Genomic DNA, 6,740 nt, shown 5'->3' on the forward strand with positions numbered 1-6,740 from the left:
CCTCCGAGCCCGGGCGGGGCGGAGGCGGCTTTGCAGCGTTGCGGCGGCCGAGGGGCTGGGTGAGGAGGAGGGCCGCGGCGTGCGAGTCGGCCTGTCCGAGCTCATTCTGCCTTTGGGTGTTTTGGGAACGCCGGAGAGAAGCGCTGGGTGCCGTGGAGACGTGAGAGCATGCGCACTACGCGGAAGGCGTCTCTGAAGGAGCATGCGCAGAGCGAACCGCTGAAGGCCCGGCCCTAGAGCCCAAGTTAGAGCATGCGCAATGCATGTCTGCCGCCCGGGCACGCTGCCGTGTGTGCATGGGGGCGGGGTGGAGAGCGAACATGCGCAGAGCGTACCCTATGAGAGAGGCGTGCGAGAGCCGGGGCTGTGGAGCATGCGCAATGCAAGCCCGAGCGGCCCGGCGGAGTACCATGGGAGGAAGGGGAACCGGGGCGAGCATGCGCAGTGCGGGCCGCCGAGCACCGGGAGCGCGCGCCGGCCGACCGCGGGCTTTTTCGGTGAAGGCGGCCGCTTTGCACACTAGCTGTCGTGTGTACGCTTGTTACAGTTACCAGGCAGCAAGGATAGATCGGAGCAGGGCAGTGCCTTCCGTCGCTGGCCTCTGACGCTGAAAATAAACCGCTCTGATAATTGCAAAAAAGCGAACAAATACCTGCAAAAATCACCCGCGCGGCAGGCGGTGCACTAAACTCCCCGAGCCATGCACGCTCCCTTGTATGTCTCGCTTTTTCTTTTTCTTTCTTTTTTTGTCTTTTTAAGACAGGGTCTCGCTATGCAGCTCAGGCTGGTCTCAAACTCTCGACAATCCTCCTGCCTCAGCCTCCCGAGTGCTGGGATTACAGGCGTGCGCCACCACGCCCGGCTTCGCGCTCTCATCGTGAGGTTTAAAACAGTTTTTATGGGGGGGGGGCGTGTTCAGTGCGCCGCTTTACCTCCGAGCTGCACCCCCAGGCCGATTTTTTTTCTTAACCTCATTTTGTGCGCTGGGGATGTGGCTCAGTGGTAGAACTCTCTTCTTGCATGTAAAAAGCTTGGGATCAACCCCTAGCAGCGACCGCAAAAAAAAAAAAAAAAAAAAAAGAGAACATCGTTTTGTGTGTTGAAGTTGTCCAGGGCGGAACCCGAGAGCCTCCTGCCTCAGCCTCCCGCAGTACCGGGCTGCCAGGCGCGCCAGCCTCAGTCAGCTGTGCAAACGTTGTTCCTGGCCTGCCCGCAGCCCACAGAGCCGCGTTCAGCCTCGCGGATGCGTCCGCGGGTTGCGCTGTGCGCGGGCTTCAAAGCCCCTTTGGGTTAGCAGCTAAAAACGGACCGGTGTGTGGCAGGAAAAGCGCGGGGCTATTTTGGGGCGCCTCGGGGCAAGTGTTTGCAGGAGGCGGCTGGCCCAGGGCCCCGCTGCATTCCTGCGCTGCCCGGAACACAGGCGCCTTCAGGGCAGCTGGGTTCCCTCTCAGGGTGCCTGCCCGGCGTGGGGCAGGGCCAGCGTGGAGCCCGGGTACAAGCCGGCTTTGTGCGGCCGCCGGGCCGGGCCAGCGCAGCGCGGGGCCGCTGGACAGAAATAGCCTCAGGCCGGCGACAGAGCTCGGCTTCAGCAGGGCCGGAGGACAGAGCCGGGCTGTGGGGCGCGGTGAGACTTCGGGGTGAGACTTCGGGCCTCGAAGCTCCGGCCTCCTCCAGGGGCCTGGGCAGGGCTGGGGCACAGGGGGGCTCTGGAGGCCTCGGGGGACCATGTGGGGCCCAGGCACTGGTTCCTTAGGGCCAGTGGGAGACATGGATGGTTGTGGAGGGGGAGCAGGTCGCAACGGCCCTGAGCTGGGGCTCCGCGGCCCAGGCCTGACCCTGCCCCCAAGGAACGCAGCAGTGATCAAAGGGGCATCCGGTTTCAGCCGGCCTCCTCCGGCCTCCGAGGATTTCCTCTCCCGGTTTAACCCTTGTCTCCCCGAGGGCCCTGCTTCTCCCCAGCCGCGGCCCCTCGCTCTACTCGCTTCCCTGTTTGTGCTGAGGGATTTCCTTCCAGCTTTGGGTTCCGTGGTAGCCGTGAAGCTTCCTTTGCAGTCCGCGCTTCCCTCTGGGGTCGGGCAGGGAGGCACCCGGGCCTTCGGGGGACAAAAAAGGACCAGGACCCGGCGGCCTTGGGAAGGTATTTTTTCTCTCGGGTTTCTGGTGCCGCCTCCCAGGTCCCAGGGGCGCAAGATTCCTCCTAATCTGCCTCATCCGTTCTAAGCTCCCAGCCACTTAAAAAGAAAAAAAAGATTTTATTTTGTTAGCGCTGCAAAAGCCCAAGTAGCCACGCCCCCCACAAGGATTTCTGGAGTCTTTAGATTTGACGTTTCCTTCAGTGACTGAAAAAAAAAACGCTTTATACAAGTCATGTGCGAGCCTAGATTTCGCTTTGTTTTGTTTGTGTGGGACTGGGCTCCATCTCCGCCTTTTTTGAGTTTTGAGACAGGCTCTTCCTAAGTTTCCCACACTGGGCTCCAACCAGAGATCCTCCTGCCTCAGCCTCCGCTGCTTGGATGGCATGCACCTGTGCATTTGTTTTGTTTGTTTGTCGGTTTTGATCGGATTGATCGACCTTTTCAGATACACTTGGTTTTTTTATTCCATCTCTCAGGCCTAATCTCAGGGGAAACTTAACCCTCACTCTGCCCGTCCTTCCCTGAGGTACCTTTGAGGGCCACACCCTGGGTGCAGGCTGGGTGGGTTTTCACTCCTTCACCCTGCTCTGCGTCTCAATTACTTACCGTGCTGGAATTGAACTGGCTCGGACAGGTCCAGTGCTGTCTGACCCTGAGGCTGATTTTGGGTTCCTGGATTCCTCAGCAGCAGCAGCAGACGTTTGTGTCGTTTGGAGGCAGGAGTTTATTCGCTTGCTTATCCTTCCAAACGAACACGGCTCTAAAATCCCAATGGCTCCGCGTAGCTTTGGTAGCCTGGGACTCTCCTGCCTGGGACGGATTGGCTTCCTTCACTGCTTCCGGGGTGCAACCCCAGCTTTCACCAACCAGCTCAGTCCTGCGAGCGCTGCGCCGGGTGCAACCGGCTGTACCCTGAGCTCCATCCCTGGCCCTTTTTATTTTATTTCGAGACAGAATCTCACCAAGATGCCCAGGCTGGGCTTGAACTTGTGATCTTCCTGCCTCAGCCTCCCGAATAGCTAGCGTGACGGGCATGTCATGCTATTGAAGTTTTGCTTGAGCGTCAACACGGGGGCACATCTGGGCTGCCTTTGTCTTCCTCCCTGTGGGAGGAAGTCCACCTCAGGTCCTCCGTTGCCGTTGCCTGAGATGGTCGCTGTGCAGAGGAAAGGTTTGTTTTGACACGGTTTCTGAAGTTTCTCTCTGTGGCTGGTTGCCATGAGACAATCTCATAGGTGCTCTGTCCATGGTGGCCACAAAGCAAAGAAAGAAGGAAGGAAAGAAAGAGAAGAAAAAGAAAAAGGGAGGGAGGGAGGGGGAGGGAGAGGGGGAGAGGGAGGGGGAGGGAGAGGGGGAGGGGGAGGGGGAGGGGGAGAGGGAGAGAAGGAGACCCGGTGCGCCTAATATACCCTTCCCAGCCACGCCCCCATGACCTCACTTCCTCCCACAGGCCCCGCCTTTTAAAGGGCCCTCATGCCCAATGGCGTCATGCTGGGCTTCAAGCCCCTGCCCAGCCCTACCTGGCAAAGTCTTGGGGATCCAAACTGCCTGTTCCTTCTGTACTTGAGGCTGGTACCACGGCACCCATCCTGTCCTCTTCTCAGCAGGACCGGGTCCTGTGGGGTCGGGGCCACCCTGGGGACTCAGTTTGGCTTTTCCAGCTCGTTAGACCCCATCTCCACACACAGCTGCAGCCTGAGGTCCTGGGGGTCAGGGATGCAGTCTAGGAACAGCTACTCGGGAGGATGAGGCAGGAGGATCTCAAGTGTGAGCTCAAACCAGGCCTCCTGCATTTCAGGTCTTCCCAGCTGGTTGGGGACTTTCTGCCTCTGCCTCTGCCCATCCATCTGTCTGCAGGAGCCCGGATGGGTCCACCAGCGCCTGCGTGCTGCTGTTTTTTTTTTGGTCTTTTTGACACAGGGTCTCACTGTGCAGTTCAGGCCGACCTTGAGCTCACTTTGTAGCCCAGGCTGGCCTCGAACTCACAACGATCCTCCTGCCTCAGCCTCCACAGTGCTGCGCCACCACGCCCAGCTGACACAAGGTCTTCCATGTGTTGCCCAGGCTTGGCCTTGAACTCCTGAATGTGAGCGATCCTCCTGCTTCAGCCTACCAATGACAGGCGCGTGTCACCACGCCCAGGTGAGCTTCCCAGTGTGAAACCACCACCCCCATAGGAATACAAAAGCAGTCAGTGGCACACTGGAGTACGTTTAGAGCGGGCATCTCGCTGTCCCCAGGAGCACGGGGCTGTAGAAAAGAGTCTGCAGGGTTTTCTTCAACAAATAGGAGGCTTCTAGCCTCAGCTCCTGACCCGTGTCTGACCCAGCCCGGGCGGGTGGGACGCCAACCCAACTGGAGGTATTGATCCACATTGCCACTATGGGGAAAGTTTTCAGACTATAAAAGTATTCACTAGTGATTGCAGGAACCTGACAAAGTATAAAGAACTGAAACTAGCAAAATATTACATATATATATATATATATATTTTTTTTTTAGATAGGGTCTTGCTATAGACTTGCTATGTAGCCAAGGCTGACCTCTAACTCCCTGGGATCCTCCTACCTCAGCCTCCTGAGTGCTAGGATGACAGGATTAGATCATTTAAAGTCATTTATGTGGAGCCAGGTGTGGTGGCACATGCTTGTAACCCCAGCACTCGGGAGGCTGAGGCAGGAGGATTGTTGCAAGTTCGAGGCCAACCTGAGCTACAAAGTGACCTCAAGGCCAGCCTGAACTGCATAGCAAGACCCTGCCTCAAAAAGATGAAAAATAAATAAAAAAAATAAAATCACTTATGTGATGTGAATGCTGTTATGTTACGTTAAAATCACTTATGTGATGTGCGAATAGCTGTTATAGTGTGTTGTTTAGCAAATCAAATAAAGAAATAATTCTGTACACATTCAGTGGAGATGCCGAAACAATTTCTGTTGTTGTTGGGATTGAACCAGGGCCTTGGCATGGCGCCCCGTCCCTAGCTCTTCTGTTATTTTTTATTTTGCAACGGGGCCTCACTAAGTTACACACAGGCTGGCTGGAATTTGAGACCCTCCTGCCTCAGCCTCCTGTGTACTGGGATGACAGGCGTGCACCGCCACGCGCAGTCAGACACAGTTTCACAGCGCCCAGGGCGATGGTCCTTGTCCTCCCCTCCCCCAACACAGATGCCACTTCAGCTGACCTTTGTGACCAGGGTTCAGGGTCACCAGGCGTGGCTGCAGACCGCCAACCCCGTCTCTCGAGGGCAGGAGGAGGGACGGCGAAGCAGGTGGTGACCCAGGTCCACCGCGATGTCCCTGCCTGGGAGCAGCTGGCCACGGACCGAACCCTCTGCAGCTGTGAGCCCCGTGTACCTCTCCTGTTCTGTGTTGCTTTTCTTGGGTATTTGAACGGTGACCCCAGTGAAGTGTCCCTGTCCTGACCCCAGACCTCGGATGGGGTCTGGTTAGAAACAGAGTCCCTGTAGACGGAATTAGTGGTGGATCTGGAGAGGAGACCCTCCTGCCTCGGCCTCCTGATCCCAACAACAGCAGCATCCTGAGAGACAGAAGAGAGGATGCAGACACAGAGGAAAAGCTGCTCGGACATGGAGGCAGAGGCAGGAGGGTCTCCCCTGCAGCCCGTGGAGGGAGTTTTCCCTGCCCCATCCCTGCGGGACCCAGCGCTGCCCTGGGAACAGCTGATGTGCAGCTGGGCTGGCCGCACATAACTTGGCTTATTTTAGGCCCCGAGCTCGGGACCAGGAAGTCTCAGGCATGCGAGGCATCCGGCTGACTGGCCGTGCCGTGCCGCCCGCCTGACCGCTAACAGGTGCGCGTTTCCCCAATCAGCCAATGTGGGGGTGATTCGGGGGCCGCCTGGGGGGCTGTACCCCAGCCCTTGCAACGCTTTGAATTTTCAGCCAGGGTATTGCTAAGTTGTTCAGGCTGGGCTCAAACTTGCAATTCTCCTGCCTCAGCCTCCCCGGATGCTGGGATGACACGTGCGCACTGCCCCCCTAAGTTTAGACACAGCGCGTCGGGGGGAGGTAGCAAACTTTCAAAGAGCCAGTTCTGCGTCTGGCACCTGGTTCACGCATGCTGGCCGTGGGAGTGAAGGAACTTGTGCCCTGTGGCCCTAATCTGGAGGTGCCGCTGAAGGAAATGACCCATGACACAGCTCGAGCCAAAGTCTGTGCAGTTCTCTGTGGAACTGAGCTGACATTTCCTATGATGGGAACGGCTGTGGAGTCGAAACTGAGTGACAGGGTGGGTGATGCGCTGCGGAGCCCTTTCTGACCCACTTAGACCCATGCCGGCTGCGCGGCTGCAAGCAATTTCAGCTCCAGCCGCACACACAGACGCAGGCAGGCGGCCGGTGCCCTGGGACTCGGCTGTCACCCTCGGGGATCCGAGGGCCTGCAGGCGGTGGGGGAGGGGGTGTTGATGGATGGGTGCACGGGAGGGGGGAGGGTGACTGGGTAGACGGACAGGTGGATGGATGGGTGGGTGGATGGGTGGGTTGATGGGTGGATGGGTGGATGGATGGATGGATGGATGGGTGGGTGGATGGATGGGTGGATGGATGGATGGATGGATGGATGGGTGGGTGGATGGATGG

The 6,740-nt window shown here is 57.9% G+C and overlaps 1 long non-coding RNA gene across 5 annotated transcripts in view; it reads left to right on the top strand.

Annotated features, from left to right (window-relative positions):
* The first annotated feature begins 1,642 nt into the window (after window positions 1–1,642).
* The window catches only part of LOC106146860, a 6,729-nt gene continuing 1,631 nt past the window's right edge, over window positions 1,643–6,740 (top strand). Inside the window, exons 1-4 of one of the 5 annotated variants that reach the window (XR_001231463.1) lie at window positions 1,643–2,137; window positions 3,090–3,306; window positions 4,200–4,277; window positions 5,306–6,549. This is a non-coding gene — a long non-coding RNA (uncharacterized LOC106146860). Of the gene's footprint in view, window positions 2,138–2,872; window positions 3,307–4,199; window positions 4,278–5,305; window positions 6,550–6,740 lie in introns of those variants that run through there. The other 4 variants (XR_001231461.1, XR_001231462.1, XR_001231460.1 and 1 more) reach the window with 4 other exon arrangements.

Source organism: Chinchilla lanigera, unplaced genomic scaffold (genome assembly GCF_000276665.1).
Source record: "Chinchilla lanigera isolate Chin_1 unplaced genomic scaffold, ChiLan1.0 scaffold00098, whole genome shotgun sequence".
In the NCBI taxonomy this organism is placed as follows: Eukaryota; Metazoa; Chordata; class Mammalia; order Rodentia; family Chinchillidae; genus Chinchilla; species Chinchilla lanigera.